Below are 12,331 nucleotides of genomic sequence, written 5' to 3' on the forward strand. Positions count from 1 at the left end.
TGACGGAGTGTCAGGAAGTTGCACATTTTATAGAGTTTAGGAAAGGGCGTGGAAATGATTTAGTGGGTGAGATGGAGATTTGATTAGGTAAAGCCCTTTTGAGCTTTTTCCCTTTCCTTAGAGATTCTTTGCTATCAAAATTTTGGGCTTGTTCGTTGGGTAGTTCACCAACGCTCACTACCAATCATCTTCTTGGATGATCTCTCGTTGGCTAATTTTCCATCTTCTTCTGATTGTTCTTAACTTTAAGAGGGGCGAGCAGTTGCATCACCCAATCGCCTAAAGGATTCGTTATCTTACGGTTTCTCTTCTTGGAACGTTCGGTCCCGATTTTTATATTGTCGCGTCCGTTTATTTGAAACTAGCTTTCCATATGGATCATCTTTCCGTTTGTGATGAAACATAGGTTCGAATAAACAAAGCCGGGGTTGTAAGTTTTGATTTTATAGTTTCCGTCCGGCGTCGCGACTCAATCTTATCTTTGATTGTTGCCAGACTTTAATAGCATTTAGATTTTCTTTTTTTTTCTCGAGTCCAGGCTTTGTTTGTTCATATGGATTATTGTATTAGGATAGGCCATTGTTTGTAATTTTATCGTCGCACGATTTCTCCTTTTTTGCTTAACGGACTTATTACTTCGGATGCCATTATATATTTCGAAGACAATATTTGATTTTTCTTATAGTAACCGGGTGATAGTGTTATAAAAGAGAAATCGTGGAGTTCCGGATATAAGTATTATAAATTTTACAAACAATCTTTTAACTTGTTTTGCGTTTCATATTTTGTATGATAGACGCGAAAAGGGAAATCGTGAAATCCTCCTGATGTAACACCCCTCGCGTTAAATGTTGGGGTTGTAAAACGCAACATTTGCAAAAATAACGAATTGAATTTCCTTTTTGCACGTTACTTAAAGCAAGTGATGGGTCTATGGTTCGCCGATCACGACATCATGAATATGATGTTAATGATAATCGTGTTATAACCATTTTAGCGAAAATTTATCTCGATCGTCATATTAGCACTCGTCAAATCGAAAGAGAAATTGGCATACCTCAGCAAACAGTTGCGAGAATATTAAAGGCGAGAAAATTTCATGCATATCACATTACGTTGACACAACATTTAAATTTTAATGATTATTTACTTCGTGTAAATTTTTGTGAATGGGCTCTGCAAATGATCCATCAAGATAAAAACGTTTTCCGGTACGTACTCTTTTCGGATGAGGCAATTTTCAGTAGCAATGGAACTTTAAAAAGACGTAATTGTCAATACTGGTCCAATGAAAATCCCCATTGGTTTCGTTCAACTAATTTTTAAAATCGTTGGTCTTTAATGATCTGGTGTGGCATCGTAAATGGCTATTTAATAGGCCCTTATTTTTTTGAAGAAAACGTAAACGGACAAAACTTTTTGCAGTTTCTCCGAGACAATTTACCGGTACTATTGGAAGATGTTGATTTATTCACCAGAGAACGGATGTAGCTGCAATTGGATGGTGCGCCAGCACATTATTCAAATATTGTAAGAAATTATTTGAATAACCGATACAATGGTAGGTGGATTGGGAGATTGGGCGCAGTCGCGCGGCCTCCTCGTTCGCCAGATCTAACTTCTCCCGATTTTTTCTTGTGGGAATTCTGAAAAATATTGTCTATAGCGAAAAACCAACAACTAAGGAGAATATGAAGGAACGTATTCGGACTGCTTGTGTCGCAATATCTCAAGAAATTCTTTTGAGAACAGTCACATCATTCAGAAGGCGTATCGACCTATGCATTCAAGAAAATGGACGTAATTTCGAACATTTCATTCGCTAAATAAAGCACCCCGATAGTGAGAGGCAAGGGGACTCACATAAATAAAGCACCCCAAAGGGAACAAAAAACTACCACGTCCACGCCGTTGTTCCTGGGTAGTGCTAAAAGTAGTAATTTCTATTAATTTCGGCTAAAAATTTCGTCCGCCATCTTGGATCCGCCATTTTAAATTTTGTACATCTGACTTCAGATTCGTGATCAGCAACCCCAAAAACCTTCGTAAACTTAATTTGGTGAAAATCGATTTACTAAAACTTTTGTCCGCCATCTTGAAATTTTTAAAACAGCCAAGGTCATATCTGAATGTAAAATTTTCCGTTTTTTCATTTTCCGGTTTCAAAAAGGGGGGTTTCCCTTTTAAAAAACCACTTCCAGTTGAAGTAACCCACTTCCGGTCAAAATCAAAAGTTGAACGGTACGCCATTTTGGTTCCCCTTCGAAACCCTACAACTTTTATATGAAACTTTTTTCGATACCTGGCCACCCATTCGAGTTATTGGAGGTGATAGATTCAGATGACTCACAACTCGAAAAACACTTAACAAAAAACATTTTTTTATAGTGTTTTGGAAACGTCTCGAGATAAGCTACAAGAATATGCAATAAAAGATAGGCAGTTTTATTTAAAAAATTAAAGGTGACCCTCACGTGACCTTCAAGCAACTATTCAAGGTCACATTAATGATACCATCTTATGTCCCCCTCGAAACCATACAACTTTTGTCTGAAACATTTTCTTGTAAAATGCAAGGGAAATATTTGGGGTGATAGATTCAAATGGCTCACCCTGTATATTCCGAAGACAATATTTTATTTTTCTTATAGTAACCGGGTGATAGTGTTATAAAAGAGAAATCGTGGAGTTCCGGATAAGTATTATAAATTTTACAAACAATCTTTTAACTTGTGTCGCGTTTCATATTTTGTATGATGGACGCGAAAAGGCAAATCGTGAAATCCTCCGGATGTAACAATAATATTTACAATACAATTATTGACAGCACATTGGCAGCACATTAATATTTCTTTTATAACCAATATTCGCTTTAGATTGGGAGATCTTAGTCAATAATGCATTTCAATGTAAGTGCAATGTCGTACGACTATATTGATTTGTAACACTTGCAGCACATTAACGTTTTTTTTATAAACAACATTTTTTCTTGATTGGCAAATCGTGGCCAATGCATTTCCAACGTAAGTGCAATATTGTACAATTGTTGACTCGTAATATTGGCAGCACATTACCGTTTCTTTAAAAAACAATATTTGCTTTTGATTGGCAAATCTTAGTAAATGCATTTTCAATATAGGTGTAATATTGTATATTAATTGACGAGCAATCTTACAAGTACATGTGCAATTAATTTTATGATTAATATTGGTCATAGAATTAATTGCACATGTACTTGTAATATTTTTTTTATTGGGAAATATTGGCCAATGTACTCCCAACATATCCAATGTTTCCTCAATGTTAACCAATGTAAAGCCAATGTAACATACTGTGTTATTAGGGAAGTTAAATAAATGAATGAGCAACCGTGCCTAAAAGAATATTTTCTATAGATCTATCGGTACATATCTTAAATTCTAATAGCATTTGACAGTCTTACATTAAATTTAACCTTTTACGTTTGATTTTCTAAATAACTTTTAAACCTTTTTAATACTGTTTTTTTATCCAAATCCTTTCAAGCTTTTTTATCAAAATTTTTCTATCTACCACTTCGAACGTCTTTCTTAGATCTAAGAAGACCACCCGTATTAACTTGTAACAAAACGCCCCTCTACCTCGCGCGCACTGCCACTCTGCTTCGTCCACCCGAGCATCGCGGCAGCGAAAACCACCTGCGCGCACTGGTTAACCTCTCGACTCACGATCACGCGGCAGCACGCGCGCCGTCCGTGACGTTCTGTAACGTTTCTACTCCGAGTCTACCCTTACGGAAAAAAACTACAAGAATACGAAAAAATTACTAGAATACTGTTGAAAAACTGCAGTTTTTATATAGTATATCAATAATTTTTTCGCATTCTTGTAGTTTTTTTTTATAAGGGTACCGATCGAGCGCGCGGATTGGTCCGTCCAGCCGCGCGTTTGGATATATAAGCCGGCAGTGGGAACACCGAGTCAGATCTTCCCGGTCCACCGAATCCGACAAGTCGAGAATCCTCGACTGCACCTCCGATTTCCCGTGAGGATGAGAATACTCGCCTCTTCCAGTACCTTCGATGAGAATCCTCGTTGTCCGGACCAGTCGAGAATCTTTGGCTACCCGACGCGCTTCCGAACACCTTCTCCGCAACCAATCACAGCGAGTATCCTCGCCGCGTCCCGTAGCCGAGCATCCTCGGCGAATCGCGTCTGCGACGAGCATCCTCGTCGAGTCCGTGGGCTAGGCATCCCTAGCCAATCAACTCCGTCCTCTCCTCTAGAGAAGACTCACTTGCGAAAACTCGAACATCGTCAGAACATCCGCGTTCTGACGATATCCTCGCCTCAATTTGTACGAGGCGGCTCGGGCGAAGCGCGAAACCGCCACTGTCGCACCGACTCCGCGTTCCGCGAATCCCCAATCCCTCCGAACACCGTATCCGCTTAAACCGCGCGTTTACCGTCCAGTTTATCATCGCGACTATCGCGATAGTGTAGATTATGATTCTTGTTACTATTAAGTTTTTGCCTACATCGCTTACCGTTTTTGCGTTTATTTTGATTACCGCGTTAGCATAGATTAGTATTGTTCTTATGTTCTTTTCTTTTCCGCTATTGTTTCGTTACTCCAAGCGTCGTTTTACATTTACTTTCACTAGCACGAGCGTTTCGGACGGCTCGAAAGCGTTTGGTCACTGCGATCACCGAGAGCCAATCGCCATTCAGCTTATGCCCAGTACACTCGTCATAAGGCTCTTTCATTAAAATACCATCTCTCAATGTAACTCTTAAGTTCTTTAAATAAAGATCTAATCTTTGTTCCATTTGACATCCAAGTGCGATTATTTTACCGAATCCGGCCAATCCGGTGAGCTTATCCGCATCCGTATCTTGATCCTCACTGAACCGACCGAAAACCATCAGCGTTACAAACTTTCTTTCACTTATCGTATTTTTTCATCTTAATGTAACCTATTGCAACGCTGTTTCATACGAATGTTTAGTTCTAGATCCCGATTAATATTACTCAATCAATTCATGAATTAATTCATCTTTCCGAATATTTTACTAGCTCTGAATCAATATCTCAAGTATTTTGTCATACACCGGTAATTTATTCATCGACTTAAATTTTTGCATTTCTATTGTTTTCCTTACTTTTGGCATAGGAACTATTATACGAAGGTTGGCCAAAAAGTACTGCCTCACATTTTTTATCTCGAAAACAATTTATTCTATAAAAATGATGTTTACATATATAAAAGAAGGATGTTTTATTTACTCTATATTTTATTTTCCTACATAATCTCCTTCAAGTTCTATTGCTTTTTTTCAGAGATTTATTAAGGGCATGTATGCCCCGTTGGTACCAGTCCTTGCTCTAGTTACGGAGCCAGATTTTCACTGCGCTAATTACCTCTTTGTCGTCATCAAAATGTTTTCCGGCCACTAAAGGATAGCATTTGTGGAAAACATTTTGAAGACGACGAAGAGGTGACTAGCGCAGTGGAAACCTGGCTGCGTAACCAGAGCGAGGACTGGTACCGACAGAGCATAAACGCCCTAGTAAATCGCTGAAAGAAGGCAATAGAACTTGAAGAAGATTATGTATAAAAAATAGAGTGACTAGATAAAACATAATTCTTTTATATGTACAAACATTATTTTTATAGAATAAATAGTTTTCGAGAAAAAAAATGTAGGGCATTACTTTTTGGGCAACCCTTGTAATTGATAAATTGATTAAGTTTAAATAAGCTAATAAGAGTAACTGCGGTTGTTGGTGCGTAATATTATAACAATTTTATTATCTTAAAGTTATAAGGACTTACAAAATTTAATATTGGGTACAACTTAGTTCGGTTTGTTTTCAAAAGATGGCTCTAGGTGCTATAAATGTGTGTGGGGGAGGGTAAAGGTTCCTAACATATACACAAGATTAAGTAAAATAACAAAACTTTATTTAATAATGCGTCAGTCTTATTTTTTGGCTTAATTCAATGCACAGATTAAGTCTCGTCTCTCCTCGTGGTCTCTAAGGCTGAAATCACACGATGCGTAATAGAGCTGCGGAATAGAGAATGCGTCATTGAAGCGCCAATCAGCACTATTCCGCTCTTTGACCTTGCGTGATAGAAAAGAGCGGAATAGAGTGTGCGTTGATGTGCGTCATAGCGGTCATAGCGTTCTATTACGTCCTAAACCGTCGTATTTCAAGGTTAGATTATTGTTAAGTTAATTAAATAATGGATATGACAGAGACGAATAAAGAATATGTTGAGACGAATAAAACAGATTCTAATGTAAGTACTTCCTTTCGATACTTCATCATTGAAGTTTTCAAGTATATTTGCAATAAATGTGTAATAGATTCAGTCATCATTTTTAACTTTTTATCTATAATAAAAATTAATTATAAACTTGTGGATACAAACTAATAAAAATGTGCGAGTACAGCTGTCAAGATAAAGTTTTGAAGCAATGACGCAATACGCATTACGCATGATTTCAGTGTGCACTGTTCACATGATGCGGAAAAATGACCATAAATGCGTGAAAGCAGTCAAAAAATCATTTTAAATTTATAAGTATTTATTACAAAATATTAAATACTATAACAGTGATAATTGTTTTTACAATTTAAGAAATTATATTTTATTTTAATAAGCAAATTATTAACAAAAAGATAATAATTTCTAAATTATATTTATCCTGGATGTGTCTTTGCATCTCTTTGATGCACCATGTGAACATAGTGGACAAAACTCGCGTAATAGAAAAGAGCGGAATAGCGCTGATTGGTCGCTTCAATAACGCATTCTCTATCCCGCAGCTCTATTACGCATCGTGTGATTTCAGCCTAACAGAGTGAGTGATGCCGAGCGAGCGTCTCCCACGCAAGCGCCAAGAATTGCGTGCGGACTCCGTGGTATTGCGTGCAGCGTTCTGATTGGTTGTCTTCCTTGTCCAGTGGGACTTGTCCAGCCGTCTGTCAGCGTAATGGAAAGCTGCCACAGTACTCCTCCTCAAGTGATATGGTTCCTACTATGTCGCGAATCTGACACGTTTGCCTGGATACACCCTTGGGTTGCTAGACTGCGCTGTTTGAATGGGTGATGGCTCATTTTCCTTTTCCGGTGTTACCTCCAGAAACGCTGGTTTGAGTCGATCCATCGAAATCCTTCTCCATTAATTAGAACTTTAAATATTTGATCAGTAATTCTTTTGCTTACCGGGCATGGCCCTTCGTAAGGTGATTTGAAAGGGCTTCTTAATTTGTCCATCCTCACGAATACGTGAGTGCAATTGTATAAGGTCCCGTGGGTGAATGTCCTTTTTTTGTTGTGATGGGGTGTGGGTGTAAACCTGATGTTTTGCATGTGCTCTCGAAAAAAATGCTTGAGGTTCTGGCGTAAAATCTTTGTTGAAAAAATATTCTGCTGGCAAACATAAGATAGTGCCGTAGACCAATTTTGCTGTTGTCGCTTTTATGTTTTCTTTAATGCTAGTACGCAGTCCCAGTAAAATTATTGGTAACGCTTGCAACCAGTGTTTAGACTTTTGACAGCGGATTGCGATTTTTAAGGAATGGTGCCAACGCTCGATGATTCCATTAGAAGCCGGGTGATATGTTATAGTTCTTGTTTGTACACATCTCAAGAGGCTAGTCAGAGCTTTAAACAATTGTGACTCGAACTGTGTACCTTGATCAGTGGTTATGGTCTTAGGCGTGCCGAAACGTGCAACCCATGTGTTAACGAATGCTTCGACCATTACTTGTGCGGATATATCCTGGGTTGGGGTTGTCTTGGGCCATCTAGTAAACCTGTCGATCATTGTAACACAATAACGGTATCCTTGTATAACAGGGAAAGGTCCGATTACATCTAAATGTACGTGATCGAATCTTGTGTTTGGTACTGGAAATTGTTTGGGTACGAGTCGGTTGTGTTTGTGAACCTTGTTTTTCTGGCACTGTAAACAAGTTTTTACCCATTTGGTAATATCTTTGTTCATCGCTGGCTAAATAAATCGTTGTCCGATTATTTTGCAGGTGACTCGTCCGCTGGGATGTGCTAATCCGTGGGTAACGTTGAATATTTTTTGTTATAGATTTTTTGGCACATAAGAGCAAACTTCCTTCAGAAAGACATCGCAATAAACGATTGCGATATATTGGAGTTATCTACCCGAAGTTTCCTCAGTTGGAGTAAATGCGTTCCGTTTTCAGTAAGTCTTTGATTTCTTTGTCTATGAGCTGTTCTTGTGCGAGTTCTTCGGTTGTAACAATGACTGGCATATCGATTGCCTCGCGTGACAGTGCATCGGTGATTGTATTGTCTTTATCTTTGATGTAAATGATTTCCGTATTGAATTGGCCAATTAGATCGAGTTGTCTTAACTACCTGGGAGATGCTTTCGCGAATTTCTGTAAGAAAGCATAGGTTAATGGTTTATGATTAGTTTTTATTATAAGTTTGCGACCTTCTACCATGGATTTGAAAAATTTGAGGCTACTGTATATAGCTTGGAGCTCACGATTATAAGTGCTGTAATTCCTTTGTGTCGAGCTAAACTTTTTTGAAAAGAATCCGAGAGGTTCCCAGCATTCTTCATGGTATTACTCCAGAACGGCGCTTATTGCTGTGTTTGAGACGTCTGATTTAATTGCTAATACAGCGTGTTTTCTAGGGTGAGCTATTGAGGTTGCGTTGATTAGTTGCTGTTTGCAGTCTAAGAATGCTTTTTCTGCACGTTTGTTCCAGATTATCGGGCGTTTGTCGTTTCTTCTGGTGTTAGTCAAATATTCGTGAAATGGAGCTTGTGTGCTAGCAACGTTAGAAATAAATCTTCTGTAAAAGTTTATAACTCTTAAGAAACGTCTCAGTCCGCTGATGTCCGTTGGTTTCTTTATCTCGTTGATTGCTTCGACTCGTGTGCCTAGAGGTTTGCTAGCTTGACTACTTATGGTACAGTCTAAAAAATCGACTTCTTCTTTGCCAAATGCGCATTTTGCAGGGTTAATGGATAGTCCATTATTTTGTAGGCGTAGAAATACCTCACAAAGATGTAGGCGATGTGTTTCCAAATCCGATGATGCTATTAAAATGTTGTCGATATAACAATGACAGTAATTAAGACCTCTAAGTACGCAATCCATAAGTTTTTGAAATGTTTGTGCGGCGTTACGTAGGCCAAAAGGCATTACGATATATTTGTACAGTTCTAATGATGTTATTATCGTTGTTTTTAGGCGAGCTTTCTTGGCGATGGGTATCTGGTGATACGCTCTTGTCAGGTCTAATATTGTAAACATAATGCATCCTTCTAAGTTGTGTACAAAATTGTGTAGATGTGGGATTGGGTATCTATCAGGTATTGTGACTTTGTTTAATTGCCTATAATTACAACATATTCTCCAATCGCCTCCCTTTTCGGCACTAGATGCAATGGATTAGCCTAGGAACTAGAGCTGAGTCTGCAGATCCCTGCAACAAGCACGTGTTGTATCTGCGAGCGCGTTGCGTGTAATCTTTTACCCGATAGTCTGCGTGCGGGTTCTGCAACTGGTGGCTCTGTGGTAATAATGTGATGTGTTACTCCAATGGGTTGGGTATCTGAAAATTTGTCGGCTTGGTAATGTTACTGAAATGTTGTAGAAGATCTGCGAAAGGGTTAGTGTGATCGAAGGTTGTAATTCCCCTAATTTTAAATTCTGACTGTACGCTGTTTGCCTTGGAATTTGTTATTTTATCTCGTAGAAGTTTGTGTTTCAAATCGACCAACAGTCCATAGTGTGCTAGGAAATCTGCACCGATTATGGCTTGTTTTATATCTGCTACTACAAACATCCAGTCTAGCTTTCTCCACAATCTTAGATTTACGTGAACTAATTTTGTTCCGTACGTAGTTATTAAGGTGTTATTGGCAGCGTATAATTTTACTTACTTAATGTCGTTTTTCCTCTGACTGTTTTCTTTGGTATAATTGAGACGTCTGCTCCTGTGTCTATAAGGTAACGCATTCCGTTTTTCCTATCTGTCACAGTTAGACGGAATGTCTTAGCGTTGCCTGCTTCCGTTATCTGACTGAACGACGCGGCTAGTTTTCCGCATCAATGCTTTTTGCGAGTGGCTCTTTCCAATTGCATGGCTGTATGCATCTGTATGCTTTGTTCCCAAATTTCCAATGATAGTAACATATTTTAGGTGCTCTTTGACGTTCTTGGGCTCTAGTTGTGCTCCTGCGCCTGTACCCATTGTGTTCTCTGCTTCTGGATCTGCTCCGCTGTATTTCGCACAGTTCGGCCACTTGTTCAGTCAATGCGTCTATCCTGTATTGCATAACCTTGAATTTGCTGGACATTGCGGCTTCTTCCACGGGTAGTGCTTTGGTGGCCACACTAACTTCTGCTACACTTGCTTTAGATATCTCTATGATTTTATCAGCTTTCAGTGCTAATTTTGACAAATCCATGACTTTGCTAATGGCTAAGATGCTACGTACGTTATCCGGTAGTTGCTCAAGGAATAGTGTCCTGAGTGCCGCGTCGGTATATTGCCCGCCGGCCAAGTTCCGCAGTCGCTGCAGGAAAATTGAAAGTCTTTTGTCTGCAAGTTTGTTCTCTTGTAACAGTTTCCACAATTTTGATTTGTTGGTCTCGGCGAATGATACGACTATCTTCTGCTTTAGGGTCTCGTACTTTTTTTTGGCTGGTGGCGTGGCTATAATGTCTGAGACAAAGGTAGTACGGATTGGTCAAGGTGGATAATGACATATCTGTACTTTTCATCCTTCGTTATTCTGGATATCGCAAACGCTGCTTTGACTTGCGCAAACCACTGGGTTTTCCTTCCAGAATTGTGGTAGTTTAACGAGACGTGCCGCGTTGATAAAGTCTGTTTTGTGTTTGCTGTTTGTTTGCTGAAATGCTGGTGTATCTCCGCTAAGCGAAGGTTGATCCAAGTTTAGTTAAGCCGCTGATTTGTCTCTCGGTGGTGTGTGTGGTAACGACGTTGCTTGCTTTCTTTTTCAACGTGGTTGGGTAGAGGTTAGCTTTTCGTGTGCTTCGATAGGTTACGTACAACTTACGTGTTGTATTTAGTTTGCTGTAGCGCGTATTCAATAAGGAGGTCACCAATATATGTGGGGGTAAAGGTTCCCAACATATACACAAGATTAAGTAAAATAATAAAACTTTATTTAATAATGCGTCAGTCTTATTTTTTGGCTTAATTTAATGGCACAGTCTCTCTTCGTGGTCTCTAACGGTGTGAGTGACGCCAAGCGAGCGTCTCCCACGCTAGCGCCAAGAATCGAACGTTCTGATTGGTTGTCTTCCTTGTCTAGTGGGACAATTTTTGTTGTATTGTGAAGTGTCAACATCTGTCAACCAAATATTTTTTACAAGCCTTTAAGTTTTGCACAACAAGTTTAATTTTTACTGCACTGAAAATGTCAAGCTTTGTTCCAAATAAGCACCATTTGCGGAAAGTTTTGATTTTTTGTTTTAATTGGAAGAAAAGTGCAGCTGAAGCGCATCGAATGCTTATAGAAGTGTATGGTGAATCTGTACTATCGGATAAATCTTGCAGAGAATGGTTTCGACAATTTAAAAGTGGTGATTTTAGTGTTGAAACCAAAGAGCGTTCGAGTCAACCGAAAAAGTTTGAAGATGAAGAATTAGAAACATTACTCGATCAAGATTCATGTCAAACAGAAGAAAAACTTGCAAAAACATTGGAAATTACTCAACAAGCTATTTTGAAACGACTAAAAGCCGTGGGATATATCCAAAAGCAAAGTAATTGCGTCCCATACGAAGTGAAACCGAGAAATATCGGATTTTGCATGTCTAAAATGTTACTTGAATGATACAAAAAAAGTCTTTTCTGCATCAAATCATTAACGGGGACAAAAAATAGATTTACTACGACAACTCGAAACGCAAAAAATTGTAAAGCCCGGCCAATCGGGAACATCAACGTCAAAGCCGAATATCAATGGTACCAAGTTAATGCTCTGTATTTGGTGGGATCAGAAAGATGTGATCTACTATGAGCTGCTAAAACCTGGTCAAACCATCACGGGAGACTTCTATAGGCAACAATTGATCCGTTTAAAGCGAGTTATAGCTGAAAAATGTCCAGAATGTGCGACCAGACACGAGTTCATAATTTTTCATTATGACAATGCTCGGTTTTATGATACTGTTCCGGTTAAAAACTAATTGGAAAATAGCGGATGGGAAGTTCTGGCTTACCCGCCTTATAGCCGAGACCTTGTCCCTTCTGACTACCATTTGTTTCGATCGATTTAGAACGTTTTGACTGGAATACTCTTCACT

General features: G+C 38.9%; 1 protein-coding gene across 3 annotated transcripts in view; it reads left to right on the plus strand.

The window, feature by feature from the left end:
• LOC105196485 (sodium-coupled monocarboxylate transporter 1) overlaps positions 1 to 12,331 on the plus strand; it is a 459,320-nt gene that overhangs the window by 50,618 nt on the left and 396,371 nt on the right. For 2 of the 3 annotated variants that reach the window (XM_039447232.1, XM_039447235.1), the window contains exon 2: positions 8,098 to 8,214. The exons of the other annotated variant lie outside the window; for it this stretch is intronic. The gene's annotated coding sequence lies outside the window, so the exon portion shown is untranslated. The remainder of the gene's footprint in view (positions 1 to 8,097; positions 8,215 to 12,331) is intronic. 3 annotated transcript variants of the gene reach the window in all.

Source organism: Solenopsis invicta, chromosome 3, assembly GCF_016802725.1.
Source record: "Solenopsis invicta isolate M01_SB chromosome 3, UNIL_Sinv_3.0, whole genome shotgun sequence".
NCBI lineage: Eukaryota > Metazoa > Arthropoda > Insecta > Hymenoptera > Formicidae > Solenopsis > Solenopsis invicta.